The 16,300-nt window shown below is 45.7% G+C and overlaps 1 protein-coding gene across 7 annotated transcripts in view; it reads right to left on the minus strand.

Annotated features, from left to right (window-relative positions):
* PRR5 (proline rich 5) overlaps positions 1 to 16,300 on the minus strand; it is a 92,093-nt gene that overhangs the window by 4,388 nt on the left and 71,405 nt on the right. The window lies entirely within an intron of this gene.

Below are 16,300 nucleotides of genomic sequence, written 5' to 3' on the forward strand. Positions count from 1 at the left end.
AATCCAGAAAGGTACATCCTGCTTAGTGTGAAGGCACTAAGGCGGTCTGTGAAGACGAATTAAAAACATCCCTGGATCTTTTGTTATTGCAATCTTATACTGACTTCCTGAAGGAACTACTGCTGAGTGCTGCACCAGCAGCTGGTACCACAGGGTGTCACTGCCAGCTAAGCAATACCAATAGAAAGATTGGTGAAGTAAGAAAAAGGTGAAACTGAGACTCAGAAATATTTCTTCCAGGATATTTTCAACACAAAATATTTACAGTGAAGAGGATTGTATCTCCTTCCTCACCCCCTCCCTGGCACTTGCCACTGTCCAGGCAAAAGCCACATTATAAACAGCATGGTAACATTCACCCATAGGCAAAATCTTTTCCCCTTAGCTATTAACTCTGCACTTCCAGTCACAAATGGGCTTATAAGGCTGCAGAGGTGACAGGAAAACCCCGTGGAGCTGTAGTCTCCCTTCCACTTACAGCTGCAGCATGTGTGCTCCTGCATTGTCTGAGCAGAGCCCTGTATACTCGTGTAGGATTCCTCTTGCAATGCAAAGTAAATTCACATATTTGTGTGTTGCTATGTGGCCATATGTTTGACATATCCTGTTGCAGAATTAAGTTCCTAAATGTCATACAAGTTCCTAAATGTCATACTCAGCAAGTTTGCTTGAATTCAGCAGAATTCCAGATTTCATAATATGTCCCGGAATTATTGTAAAAAGAAATATGTTGGGATGAAAGCATCCGGAGAGCAATATGCAGATCAAATGTGTAAAATTGCAACACTTCCTTCAGCATGTGAAAGGATCCTGATGTTCAGGATGTATTTGCTGCTCAGTATGATTCATCAACCAGTGTCTACGAGTGACTATCAGCCTGCAATGTGTTTGTGAATGGTTTACTTCACCTTTTGGCTGCTGTGCTGCCTGAATGCTGCCTGGCGTTACTTGATAAAAGTTTATGAATGGAAAATAAATAATGGCCAACAGAGAATGGACAGTATTTGGATTCCAGTTCAGTGGGTTTTAAATAATGAATAACAATCTTTGGAGATGTGCTATGTCCTGTAAAAGTTTGGGAGAGTCACAAATACAAATATGAACACAAGGGTGTATGCAGTGAATCTGACAGCTTGCAAACACCAAAGTAACAGCAGAATGAGCCCATAGTTATTCAACCAATTTAAACCAGATAGAAATAATACAGGAATAATTCAGAAGGCTTAGTGAAGATGCATGTATTATTTCCAAGTCCTTGTTGGCATCTATCAGAGAAAACATTTCAAATAACAGGAAGAAGAGTCTCAATTTTTATCGTGTTGAACTCTGCTCCAGGGTTTCCCCTCCTGTCTTGCTGGGATTTAGCCAAGATCTTTTCAGTTCTCAGAAGGGCAACATGCCTTCTACCTTACTACATATTCACAATCACATCAAGCTCATAACCCACTGGCAAAGGCCAGCAGGTTAGACCATCCACTCCAGGCTCCCCCACCAATCACCTCCAGACCCAGTCTCCTAAACGTGACGTATAATACTAATGGTAAAAGCCAGTGATATTTAGCATTGCTCATGCCCAGACTTTGTGGTAAGGCTTTATTTACTTTTCTGCCACTTAAGTATTTTTGATACTTCTGAAAAGGGTAGCTAAAACTGTGGAGCATGAAATCCAGTAATTCACTAGTACCATGCTGCCCACAAAATAACTCTTACCACTAGCAGAACTGTGACACTGTACGAGTGATAAGTGCCCTTGCCCAGTGTCATCTTAACACTGCCTTATTTCCTATCAGCCTTACACCCCTGAAAAGTTCTTTCGGTTTCCCTCTTGGCTGTGAATTATCTGTTCTGCTATACACTCATTCTTCCCTGATGAACACCTCAAAAGCCCAAGCTGTATTCTGCACTGACTGCTGCTCTGGCAGGGATACAATGAGGCTTCCAGGAGCTCTGCTGGGTTGGGGTAGGCTCCTGGGGTGGGCTTAGAAGACGGAGACTTGACCCTCAAGATCCAGCTGCTGCAACACCCCTCCATCACAGGGCCAGGGAGCAGCTATGCTGGGGCACTGATTCACCTCGTCCCCACCACTGCTGCCCCGCTGTTGCTGTGCCTGGAAAGCCTGTCGGCTCACTGCTCCTCAGAAACACTCTCTCAAAATCCCAACTCCCTAAACCACTTGCATCAGCTGCTTCTTCAGTCTTGCCCTCAACCTTCACTCCTGCTCTCCCAAGAGCGGTGCTAATCCCTACCATCCTTTTCTCTTCAGCTGCTTTTAGTTCTCACCTTTGAAGTGAAGAGGCCACAAAATACCACCTTTACAGTGTAAAACCACCCGGTGTTAACACAGCCTGACATTAGTCTTACTCCTCAGCTCTGTGATCATCCATGGGATGCTTTTCAAAACATACTGAAAAGTCATAAAACATGGAGCATCCGCTGGAGCTGTGGTGACTTTGCTTCTGCTCTGCACCTTGGCACAAACGTGCTGCATACACCTGCGACGTCCTTCCTGCGTTGGCCATTGTTCCCGGCCTTCCTGCAGGCGCCCGATGGGGTCGTTCCCTTAAACCGTTTTCTTGGTGTGGAGCTTCTGCGAGAGCAGGAGCGTAACAGGCTGCAGACCATGTCCTGAACTTGTAGAAGAGTGTTCTTCCTGCATTACTTTCTGCTGTGTTATTCAATGACAAACATCCTCTGGGCCTCTATTTAACCAAATACAAGTACATCCCAATACTCAGTAATGACTATCTCAGCTTTCCAAACCTAAACTTGCCATATGCCCTGAATGACACCATCACTTTTTTACGAATTACCCCAGCCCGAGAGGCCCAGAGGAGTGTCTGCAGGGTCAGAGCAAGCTGGGGCCACTTTTGCCTGGCTGCAGCCCCTGCCCAGGGGCAGAGCAGCACCACGCTGCAGTCTCTGTGTGCTGCTCACAAAGCCAAACATCCCCTGACCCAGAGCCAGCTGGTCCTTGCTGCAGCTGTGTCAACATGACGCAGGCTGGGAAGTGTCCCGACCCCTGGGTCTGGGCTGTAGGCTGTTGAAGCTTGGGTCACAGGGTGTAAAGCAGCCCCTGCTCTTCTTCATGAGCTTCTAAGATCACGGCCCAGGAAGAAGGTAGCTGTAGGTTCACACATCAGCCCACAGCGGGTTAGCTGAGACATACTGAAGGTAGTAACAGGGGTAGGTGTGCCCCACAGTCCTATCAAGAAAGTGGGGCTTTCCTATTCCACATTTCTTCCAGCTTCAGTTCTTTAGTGAACCCCAGGCGTGGCTGGTGCTGCCCTTGGTGCAGCTGAGGGCAGCCAGAGAGGGGCTTGCTGCGGCACCGGCACCTCTGAGCCAGCCGGGAGTGGAGCGCGGAGAACAGCGAGCCCACAGCAGCAGGGGCTGCAGCAGCGGGCAGATCCCAGGGCCCTGGGGGGGCTACAGGGTCCCAGCTCTTACTGCCTCACCGATACCAGTATCCAGCATAGCTGGGTTAGAGGAGGGGTCTGAAATGGTGGCCGACCTGCCATTTCTTGTTACCACAGCAGTCCGCAAACCTCACTTGAGAGGGTACTGTACTTCAGCACCGTATGGGGCTGAGAGGGGCAAGGAGCTTCAAGGGAAAGGATGGACACTGCCTAAAGCAGATCAGCCTTATCGGGTTGGAGGAAGCTTCTGTTTTCCTTTAGCTGCCAGCCCCAAGGGTGCACTTAAACTCTTCTCTCCACCAGAGGTTTCCACCCCATCCATTGTGCCACACGTGAAATCACTTGTTTGTGTGACACCAAATTCAGTGGGTCTTCGCTTCTGGTGGAAGTTTAGGGTGGAGCAAAGTATGGTTATAAATGTCTCACAAATCTGTATGTAAATATAGATAGATAGATATACATGTATAGATATCTATACATCTATCTACATGGATATCTATATATTCTTAAGGATATATGACGTCTTTTTTAGACACTTTTCCAAATTTGTAATGATTGTTCTTATAAAGGCAAAAATTAGCTTTAGAGTAAAGCCAATTTGGGATTGTTATCTATGTCACAATAGTTTCTGAAGAACTGATAGCAGGACTTAAAAGTCACCAACAGAATAATAATAAAAAAAGGATTTTCCTGTTATTTTGGCAGCTCACGGTTCTTGTATTTACTGCTTGATGCCTTACTAGTTTGGTATGTCATTATATAGCAATAAAGCAAGAGTCATATCTAGTAGGCTGGCTGCTTAGCTTGCAGGAAGCTATATCGTAATTTGGAGGAAAAAAGAAAATTTGGAACATTATCAGTAAAACAGAGACTCTATCCTTATCTTTAATGCAATATTTGCTCTGCAGACATGCAAAACCCTACTTTAAAAGATAACTGTGACCTTTCATGAACCCAATTTCATTTTAGCAGGAGAGTTTCATGCTTCCCTGCAAGTGTGAGATGTATCTATTAAATTCCTTTCAAAGGCCTTGCCTGACCTATTTATTTCTTGATTGAGGGCCAAAATAGCTCAATATCAAATAGCTGCAACTACCTTCGTACTTCTAGAACAGTGTAGCTGCTGAATCAAATCCTCATCTTGGTCACACTGTTTTGAAATGCAACAAGAGTCACCTCATTATCTTTTGAAGGATTATAATGCAATATTATGACAAGAGTCTGCCCTACTCTCAAGGCATGGGTAACGGGGATTTGAATCCTGAACATGGGAACACCGTTACAAATGGAAAAGGTCTGTACTCATCATCAAGAACAGAGACATGTATTTCTGCCTGTAACACAGTGTCCAAGTCCCTTACTTCATGAACCTGTAATTAAAAAATTTAGAAACAGAGAATTCCATGTAGTAGTTCAAAAGCATTAAAAGGACCCTATGCACTACTATTTTTGTTATGTAAATCTGTAAGCACTCCCACAGGGGCCTAAAGACTACAGGTTATTGAGGTAGCTACTTTATGAAATTACTGCCCTGCCTGCTGAAGTGTGACACCAGCAAACAGGGGGGGTTGCTGCACTCAAGTATGTTGCTGGAACAAAACATTCGTTCGTTCGGGAACAAAATCCCATGAGTCAAGGCCATAAGTCATTCCAGTGAGAATGGATGAACCGAACTGCTCACATTTCCATCCCTGTTAATTCTGTAAGCTAACCACAAACTCCTACTGAGTTTTTAAAGGGCACAAGGGCTTCCTATGAAAGCACAGAGGAACGAATAAATTCATCTTTTGGCACTCCTAATAAACAGATATGTTCAGAAGAATAGCTGGGGGTTTTGTAACCTCATGTAAGGCCACATCCTCCTTTTTCAATATATAGGAATTCTTTAAGACTCAAAGCGGTCCTAAAGTGGAGGCCACTCCAGGCAGGCATTTAAGGACTTGAAGAGTCCTCCTCAAACATAACCTTAAAACCTGCCTCAGGCTAAGGTGTATTACTTTAATCTTAAAATGGATTGCTTTGAAGATTTTTTTAATGAACATATGTTTTAACAAAAAATACTGTTAAGCCATTATCAACATTGTATCTAAGCAAAGGCCACATGACTTGCAAAGCTGCCAGAAACCTAAACTCTGTTTTGGAAACATTTGCCACAATTTTTCTTAAAAAAAAAAATAAATGTCCTTGCTTTATTTTATCATGGCAATGACATAATCACAATCACAGCTCTTTATTTTTATATCCTATTATATTAATTTTTAACACCCTGCGCTTCTCTCCATAGGCAGTGAACAGTGATAGTGGCACGCGGGTAGGTAGACCTGCCATGGACCCAACTTGGTGTTAAGATACGAGCCTGCCTGCAGCCTCTGCCCCTGTGCAACTAGGTAGTCATTGATGCATACTCCCCAAGGCTCAGTATCCATCTTTTTACTCATTACCATAACCAAAATCCTTTAATTTTTGGTAGAAAAAAAGACACCTAACATATAAGCAGATAGTATCAACGCTTCCAACCGAATGGTCTGAAATGACCATAAACCTGGCTGTGCCAAGCTCAGCCCATCAGGGAGGCGTTCAGGCTGTGAGTTGCAAAGGAGCCCAGAAATTAATCATCCACCTCCCACCACTTTTCACCTGGTGTTGGTTTACTTCACTTCCTCAGGCTCTGGTAAAAAAATGAGACATGAAGCAATCCCCAGAGTCACAGCCATGAAAAACTATTTATGCTGCTGATGGTCCGGTATGTCTCATTAGACAGTCTGGCTAAATTAAAAGTTAAATTAATATAAAAGTTACTGGTTTTAACTGACCAGCAGTAACTTAGTGTTTTGCTGAGTACTTCTAAAAGGTCATAGGTCCTCTGCAGTTTCCAGTTCTGACTAATAGCACCCACCACTAGTAATATCTGGAAATGGTGGCATTGCTCAGTTGCTTTTCCCTTTCCTCTTTAGCATAGAGTATTATAGGATCATTTACCTAATAAATTCTACATTAAAAGATTATCTCGTGTCTAAGTGTACCCTAACAACTGGATGTGACGGTGGGAACTACTTCATGCCCACCTGCAACTGTAGATGTGCTCAAGTATCCGCTGGTCACTGATTACATGGTGTAGCACTCAACTTCAGCTTTAATGCTTCAGCTGAACGGCATGTTTCCATGAGCAAGTATTGGTGCACAAGACTGCCTTTTGTTTCAACTGACAAGCTGCTGGACAGCTTTTAAATGAAAAACAAAAGAGAATAAAATAAACCAAATAAAACATAAATAAAATCTGCCTTCCCCCAGGTCAGGGTGGACCCAAGCCCCGCACCCAGCCAGGGGTGGGCACGGCACTGAGGGAGGCACAGCACATCTTGGTGTTTGACGTGGGAGCAGCTCTACCACAGGGGACACCAAGCAGGAACAGCTGCGAGCTAGATCCTGGGTTACCAGCTTCTGGATTCAGGAAGGAGAGGAGTAAAAGCCAGATTTCTGGATTACTCAAGCAAATCATCTCAGCAATCATTACTTGTGGTGACTTGATGGCCCAGAAGAACGAAGTCCTCTGCCCAGGGGATGGGAATCGGCTGTGTATGACTCAGCTCATGGCCAAATAACACGCCCTGAATCTGAGTCTGCTGGGGTGTCCTTGATGGCTGGCCTCCACCCTGGTCTACCAGCAAAAAGCTGTGACCTACCTGCTGCTGAAGCAGTCCTGACCTGGTGTTACATGAAAGGAAACTTGCTGCTGGAAGCATTTACAGGGTCAGGCCCAAATGCAAAGCAAGGTCCTGGCCTCATGTACTGACCTGTCTTAACCACACAGGAAAACAGCTAAGAAAGGTAACTATTTTTTGCTTGAAAGCAGCAGATACCTTGAAGAAAAGAAAAATGCATTAAGAAGCACATTTCTTTCTTTAACTGCCAACGGGTCAGATCGATATGACTGAAAGAAACATACATGCAGTGGTGATAAGCTGACAAATACTGGATAATAACAGTTGCCCAACTACTCCCAAGGAAAACTAAAATTAAAAGTCACAAGACATGCGGCAAGGCAGACACAGAATATTATCTATAGTGAAAATACACATTACTCAGCTAACACTGCTGGTGGAGAATTGATAAGGGTGTGCAAACTGCAGTGCACACCCTGGTGACCACATAAACGGCAAGATCTGCTGCTTGTTTTAGTCAAAGAGATAGCAGCAGCTTTGCTTGTAAGAGATTTGGAAACCAGTGCCCTTACAGGCCATGACTCATTGTTATCCCACTTCGGTGCATGCAACACCTTTCATTGCATCATATTTAGCCTTCTAAAACTTGAGCAACACAGAGCAACCCTGTCTCAGGACAGGCATGAAATCACTGTGAGGAGGACTTGGGGACAAACGGGCCACCAGTCCTTGCCATGTGCACCACTGATGGCACAAGGACGTGCTCCCAGTTATGCTATGGGTCACATTCTGGACTGAGATCTGCATCACTCCATGTTCCTTTGAATAGACATATGCACATATTTAATATCGTCTAATAGCTAATCATCTTATTTTTGCTGATCTGGCAATGCTCACACACAAACCTATGGCAGCAAAGTTACCTTATGGTCTACTTGGTTGAGAAGAGGCTTCAGGACTGGTCCCTAGCTGTGTAGAATTTTTGTTTACAGCACACTGTGGCACTTTCATTGACCAAGCCCACCCAGCCTCTTGCTTTGGAGGAGACCACAGTGGCTCTCAGAGCAGCAACTGTTGCCCAAACAGCCGAAGCTGTCCTCCTCTGCACAGCTGTTCGGAGCTGCTGCTCTTACTGCACTGTGGAGCATCATTGTGGGAATCTCTTGCTCACATTTATGCCACCTTCAGCTGACATGCACAGCATTCTGCTGAAAAACTGAAAGATCTTGTTCTTACATACCCTGCAGGAACCCCCTGGGCTCCAACACAAAATCACAAAGCCCAAGTAGGTGGAGATACTGGGCTCTCTCACCCCCAGCTGCCCACATTGTTCCCTGGGAGTCAACCCTGCAGAGCAAATCCCCCAGTATTATACAAATGGAATTACACGTTTGGAGCAGCATCTGGCCTTCATTTACACATGGAGTAAATGCAAACGCATGAGTAAACTCATAGAGGTATCAGATATGATAATGGATTCTTCTCAGCCTTTTCAATCTTAACACCAAGGGTAACACAGTGTGTAGAATCAGCCGTGCAATGGCAGACCAAAAGTAAACTAAATTCAACATTTTCTTGCTAACAGTGATAGCAGGAGAAGTGCACAGGCTAAAAAAGGAAACAGGGCACACGCAGTACAGGCTTTCTTGTAGAATATGTTGGTGCTTCTGGCAAATAGTGATGTAAAAACTTGCTGCATGGGACTTTGCAGTGGCCCTTAAGCATAAACAATCTGTGCTAGAAATTATTTAATCAGTAAGATGAAGTTGGTCAATAAATGATAGAATAACTAGTTTCCAGAAATAAAGAACCAGCCTAACTACTGGGTCCTCCGAACAGGGGAGAGGATGAATTTCTTTGGTACTTTTGCTAAGTGCTTTTCTTGTGTAGTTGTGCTTTTCCTAGTTAAGAGGCGAGCGAGTGCAGTGCTGAACCCATCTGCTGTCCAACAGAGGAGGATCAGACTGTTGGCAAGAATTATTCAGCTTGACTCTGAATGTTAATTGCAGTTAAGTGGAACTATGTTGACTGACATCAACTGGTAGTCCAGCCCAAGCCAGCAAGGGTGGAAACAGGGTGAAAACAGGCAAGACATGGGGAGAGTGATGAATTTTTCCACTTACATTGATGAAATCCTGATGTGACAGAATCACAGAATGACTAAGGTTGGAAGGGACCTCTGGAGTCACCTGGTCCAACCCTGCTGTTCAAGCAGAGCCACCTAGAGCCAGTTTCCCAGGACCATGTCCAGATGGTCTTTGAATGTCTCTAAGGATGGATACCCCACCGCCTCTCTGGGCAATGTGTGCCAGTGCTCAGCCACCCTCACAGGAAAACAGTGCTTCCTTATGTTCAGAGAGACCCTCCTGTGTTTCAGTTTGTGCCCACTGCTTCTGGTCTTGTCACTGGGCACCACTGGAAAGAGCTTGGTTTCATCTTCTTTACATTCACCCTTCAGGTATTTATAACAATTGATAAGATCCCCCCTGAGCCTTCTCTTCTCCAGGCTGAACAGTCCCAGTTCTCTCAGCCTGTCCTCAAGTGAGAGATGGTCCAGTCCCTTTATCATCTTCATGGTCCTTTGTTGAACTCTCTCCAGTATGTCCATGTCTTTTATACTGAGGAATCCACAACTGGACACAGTACTCCAGGTGTGGCCTCACGAGTACTGAGTAGAGGGGAAAGATCACCTCCCTCAACCTGCTGACAATACTTTGTCTGATGCAGCCCAGGATACCATTAGCTTTCTTTGCAGCAAAGGCACACTGCTGGCTCATGTTCTTCTACTAGCTTCAGTGGGGCCCAGAATTTCTGGAGGACTCTCCATCCGAGAGCTTCAAGTCCCATAAAAACATTGAGTAAACTCTGGGAGCTCACTGAGAGGGACTACAAGATCAATTGATCCATTTTGAGGAGACATCTGAGTAAAAAGAAATGCCTTGCATCAAACTAACTGGGAGAAGAAAGGGGTCAAGGACTGGGAGTTTAATCTTCCTGCTCCTGCTTCTAGTCCACTTGCCTGTGTTTGCCAGGACAGAAAATTTCAGGTACTTCCTCCTAGGTTTCCCTGATGATTCATGCTGCTTTCATCCCAAGCAGACAACTCAGACATTTTTTAGCCTTTAGGAAACAGACTCAAAACAGGATCAAAACTGCTTCAAGTAGGGACTTAATTTTGCTTTGTCCAAGCCTGCGTTGACTAAGCTGAACCTGATCCACTTAAACTATCTGTGCCCACTTCCCAGTGGGGGTTGTCTGCAGCAGTCCAAAGGCAGAATGAACAAATGTGCCTGGGCTGGGGGGAAATGGAGGCCATGCCTTTGCAGACTGGAACAAGCTGGAAGAAAGCAGTTTCACCTCTCGGAGGGCCACCTCAGCCCAGTCACTGGGAGCTAAGAATTCATTATGGACTCACTTTCAGTAAACCTCTTACGTTATGTGCGTTCACAAACAGGTATATCTCACAGCAGGAGGAAATGTGAAAGGTAGGACTTGTACATCAAATTCTCAATTGCTTTAAGTCAGAATAAGGTTAATAATTTTATACTGGTTTACAAGCATGGGAGGCTGTGCCCTATGCATTACATGTCCATTCCTAGGCAATGGTATCCTTTTTGCACATGTCGGACAGATGGAGCTGCACAATTCATGGTTGTATTGTTACGAGCCTTCAGTAGTGTTGCCTCACATTATTTTTTCCTCTCTTCATTTTATCCCAAGCCATTGGCATACCAGTAAAGCCTACAACATCTGAAGGGTTAAATCATGTCTTGTCTCATCTCTGCCTCCTGATTTTCTCATAGCAACAGTGTTCAGAGGAGGGAGGCAGAGAAGCTTGCCATTGCCATATTGACAGAAGTCAGCACTTCAGATCCCTGTGACTGCCTCAGAAATAAAGATCTTGTCATATTCACTTTAATCTCCAGCAAGTGCCAAGTTACGTCAATGTCAGTATGAGAAGCTGCTCCGTCTCTCTCTTCCTTTCATTGATGGCACTGAGACACCGACAAAAGATAAGGAAGACAAAACTCCCAGACACGATTTGTGTTCAGCTGGTGAGTTTTTCAAATGGCTTGGCTGCAGAAAGACAGCAATAGGATTTTTCTTTCCAGAAAGGATCAAACATTAAGAACGGGCTAGTCTTCTCCTGACCCACAGAAACACAATGCATTATTTTTCTTTGTTATTAAACTGAGAAAGACAAAAAGATGAAGACTGAAGATAAGTAAAAGATATGAAATGATTAGAAGGAAGTTACTTTGAGGCTTTAAACACAGTGCTTAGGATCCTGTAGAAGCTGAACAGCCAGTTTGCTAATAAAGATCCAACAAAAATAATGGCATGCATTTCTGCCTTTCATAGTTTTAGGGCTAGAGGTTGTCTGATTCCCAGCTAAGTGACTCCCCTGGGCACAGGCAAGAGCTGCAATCATCTCAGTCAAATAAGCTAATGTGACTTTGAAACAACCCACCAAATGACTCTACGCAGAGGTGAGTGTCTCTGAAGAGCTGTTTATGGAATAAATTTGAGCTGGAGTTAGTTTATCTGCATTTACAAATGCTTTAGCACTGCCACATTGAACTCAAAGGCACATATACATGTGTACAGAAGCGCATGTGCAGCCCCATGCAGAGATCACCCCGTGAGTTACCAAATAATTAGATGTGATGTTTAATGTCCAAGAGAATAAATCTTCTCATTTCTTTTTAGGTTCCCTCCTGAAGTTCTTGCTGATCTATACACATTAAGCTCATCTAACCTTGCTGGGGAATTGATGACTTTTAACTCTGAGCATTGAAGTCTTTTACCTAATCTTGGCTCTGAATGTTTTCTCATTTAACATTTATTACAAGAAAATCCATCTTGCATTTATTTTCAGGTGGGTACTCAAACAGAAAAAAGGATGGCAGAGCCCTCCCTCAGTGCACCCAGGATCTTTTGAAGAGACATCCAAGAAATGCTCTTGAAGAGCTGCAAACATTAACCTGACTGCTGTTATCTACTTGTGAGGATTTCTGATACTGCCTTTCACAGCCATGCTCCCCTTTTTAAATCATTAATGAACATTCATCCCTCAGCATCCTCCATGCCGCTTCATCCTTTGCAGGTGACTGAGTCTAGTCCATGAATTTTTCTTCTTTTCTGAAATACACCTGAATAGACTGAGAAGACATGTCAGCTGTGCCCTCTAGGTTTTCAAAAGTTTTGCTATTTCTATATCATTTTCACCACCATCAACTCATCCCTGTGAACCAGAAAGCAGCAGATCACCACCAGATCACCAGTCTAGCCTGGCTTAAGAAGGTGTGTGGTTCAGACACCACCCGTGGGCAGCTGTCTGCTTGGGTAACTAGCCACTCAGGACAGCTGCTTGCCCACAGCTTGCTGCTTGTGCAGGCAGGGAAAAACCCACCAGGATAACTGGAAACTGAGCAGCGCACTGATGAGCGAGCGCTTTGTGGTTATTCTCTTGCACAAGGAGGTCGAGCTTCCATCAATCCCAGAACACAGAATTTTGGAGTTCAGGTGCCTGGCAGGCTGGGCCTGGGGGAGCTGTATGCTCGCAGAAAAAGCTTTGCTGAAAACAACACTTTTCTACAGAACAATTTAATTTCACTAAAAAAGTGTTGTGTTTGCCAATTCAAAATACTTGGGAAGTAACTGACTGGATCTAGAGCAGAAACCCTCATTCAGCAACCCAAGATAAAAGGAAACAAAGAAATACAAGCATACAAAATCCGAGTTTACAGCCAGATAGCACTGAACAGTGTACTCCCCAAGTGCAAACAGTACATGGATTAGGGATGTGATTGCAGGAGTGGCTCTAAAGCGCTGTCCTTCTCTCCTTTGTCCCCATCACCCACCAGGGACATGCACACTGGCAACTCCGCGCTCTGGCAAAAGTCAACAGCGTTCAGCAATTCTTGCAACAACCATGGTAGATCTACATGCAGTGGAAACCTGTGTGGTTGAAACCAACAGACGCCCTGACCTATCTCTTGTCAATATGACCCTACTGCTGAAATGAAAGTCTTCCCCTGCCGGCTCCTCCCCTCAGTGCTGGCTTGTACTTTAATAACACACCGCCACCTCCATAGAGCAAGGTTCTCTTTGCTTCTGTTTTAAATGTTAACAACACAGATACGTACATAACTATATTCTAGAGTTTTTCAGGAAAAACTGCTTCCCAATTCCTCCTCTACTATACATGGGCTTTAGCAAAGCTGCATTAGCTTCATACTGCCTAAACATCTGTCCTCATGTGATTCAGACATTCTGAGAAACAACGGAAATACCCCACTGCTTCTTCCAAGGTTTTGTTCTCTTCAACTAAACAAGGAAACCACAAGAAAGGCTCATGAGTGATACAGGAGGAATGAGGGATGTATTTTTTTTCTTGGAGCCCAACAACCAATCCTTAACAAGAGAACAAGAAGAATCACATTGCCCTCACTCTCTAGAGGACATCTAGACCTCTAAGGCCAATGAATGTCATAAAATCACTTCTAGTATGTTTGTCTCCTTGTTTCCTTCTGTTCCCCATTTGTCTGTCCCGATACATCTATCATCTCTTGCATCAGGCTGCACGACCTTTAGTGCAGAGACCATGTTTTCATTGTGTCTATACAGTGCCCAGTGCATGAAGGCTCTTGTCTACCCACACTAGCAAGAAAGGAGGCTTGGAGATACATGGAGGCTGGTAACGGAAGCAGCTGACAGCTCTTAGCTGCTCAAGGAGAAGAAATTTAATTGGTTTTATGTGAGAGCCACTATGAGTACAACGGCTGTATTTTGCAAAATACCTTTCTGACAGATTTCAGCCAAGCTAAACGATAGCTTTTCCTCCTGCCAGCATCTGCTTGACTGCAGCACTAAAGCGAAATCCCCTGCCTAATGACTTCAAATCAGAGGCCTCTGGGTCCATTTTGAAAAGCACATGAGTCGGGAGGGGTCACCTCCCCTCCCTGTGCCCCTGGCTTGTCCCACCGCAGCTGCCACCCTCCTTCTGATGGCTGTTTGCTTCTCGGCAAAACCACGCTGCCACAGCCAGCCAGCTCCCTCACAGCAAAGCTGTAACGTAGCGGGGATACTCAGCGTGATTGCCCACACGCCTGACTCGCAGGCATGACCTGTCACATCCTTGTCACCTTATGCTGCAGAAGTTTTGCTGCAACCACCTGCTAGCTCCCTGGAAACACGAGAAGGGTCCCAACAGATAACAGTTTAAATCAAATATTGTAAACTGAATCCTGCTCTGTCACACGACTAACTGTTTACCTTTTAATTGCTTGTAATAATTGGGTAGTGGTAAGTTAATGAATTTCACAGTACATGTCGCATATTACCATGCCACTTAGTTGTTACTTCTGCAGCTGCAGCAGAGCTAAGGGTAAGACTGTGAAATTACTGATAGAAAACAATTACCCCTGTCCACTCACCATGGGAGAAAGAATGCCTCCAAAAGACTCATTCAATCAATCCCCTATCTTTTGCAGATTGCAACATGCAGCTTTTTTACTTTTGGAAGAAATACACCGCAAAGCAGCCACTCTCTGCACAAGTCCCTGTGCTATGAGCCTGGTACACGCTGTTTCCAGGGGCTGCTGGTTCTGGCACCAGCAACCACAGACCAGGAGAGGAAAGGCTTGGGGACGGCGCTTGGGTAGCATTGCAGAGCAGGAGCTTCCATACCTTTCACAACTCCCCCCTTCTCAGTGCACTTTCTGGGGAGAAGGCAGAGGCTAGGACATTTTACATCATTTGTTTTGACCACCCTGTTGGCTTAAATAGAAACGCATCTTTCCATAACAAAATTCCATAGCATAGACAGAGAAAAAGGCAAACACCAAAATCCCAGGAGAAATTACTCCTGATGGAAAGCGAACAGCTGCCAGAGTTGCCTCCAAACAATTCATACAGGAAACAATTCGTTTCACTCCTCTCTAATTACAGGGGACTCTTCCACGAAGTTGCCAGTCACATTGGTATGGGCAAACAACTCCGTGTCTGCTAGTGGGGGACACCTCCTTTCTTGGGCAAGGAGTGCTGGCTGTGCCCTCATCTGTCCCCAAACTGGATGGGCAGCTGGCTGCCTGCCAGAGAGCACAACCAGCTCCAGCTCCCGCTGCCTACATGGCCAACAGAGCTTCAGAGCATCTACGCTTCCACCAGCTGCCGCCCAGGTCCCCATAACTCGCTCAGGTCACCGCTGCCTTTGGGAGGACTCAGCAGTTTGGGCATTGCTGAGAGATGCTCATCAGTCACAGCCGTCTAATGGGCCCGCGGCACAGGCAGCCCCCCCCGTTGTGTGTCCTGGCACTCTGCAACCAGCTGCTACTGGGTCTCGACCCGGTTAATGGGCATAGTTGAAGACAGGAGGGGAAACTGAGATCAGAGAAAAGAGCTGCCTGCAAGGATGAGCTTCCAGCTGTCCTCCATGCTGCCAGCTACTTCCCGCTCGGAGTTCCTCCTTTCTGCCCTGTGGGAAAATAAGTTGGCGCCGGGGGAGGAACACAGTTAGAAGGCAACACTGGGAAGGTAAAAGGTGATGAAGCAACCAGGAAGACGATGGGAGAAGAAGCTGTGCTGCCAGCAACCACCAGTGTTCAAAATCCAACAAGCACTGTGCAGCCCCATGTCTGCCGCAAGAAGGGCTCACAGAGCAGGAGAATGGGCACACGGGCTGCCTCTGAAATCTCCTAGTGGGAAGCTTCTCTGGTGGCCCCGTGCTCAGCCAGAATGCTTTAGGCAGTGAGAAGGCAAGGGCATGGTGGTACCTGCACAGGGGACTATCCGAGCCGCTCTGCACCCAGCTCCAGCTCAGTACAGATCTGACTGGAAAACATGTTGTCTTGTTTCTGAAAACCACGGGGAAGCTCATGTATGTAACACGACGAAATGACCCTGCACGGCCTTTCTGTTGAATATTATTTTTGCCATTCTTCTCACGAGCAGGGCCCGGTGAATCCCAGCAGGATGGAACAGGAGGTGCTGCACCGGCAACCCCGACCACAGCACCGACTGACCTCGCTACCTGCACGGACACACCCCAGGCACGGCGAGCAAACGGTCCTCCCTGTCTGTGCCGGGTACCACCGCTGCCAGAGCTGGTAGATACCCTGGGGTGGCTCCCAGGTCTGTGGTCGGCCATAACAGCCTGGAAGTGACTGCCACCTCTTGGGGACCCCCCCTGTGGTACCCTGGGCAATTCAACAGCTGTG

This window comes from Tyto alba, unplaced genomic scaffold (assembly GCF_018691265.1).
Source record: "Tyto alba isolate M040663 unplaced genomic scaffold, T.alba_DEE_v4.0 Super-Scaffold_21, whole genome shotgun sequence".
NCBI lineage: Eukaryota > Metazoa > Chordata > Aves > Strigiformes > Tytonidae > Tyto > Tyto alba.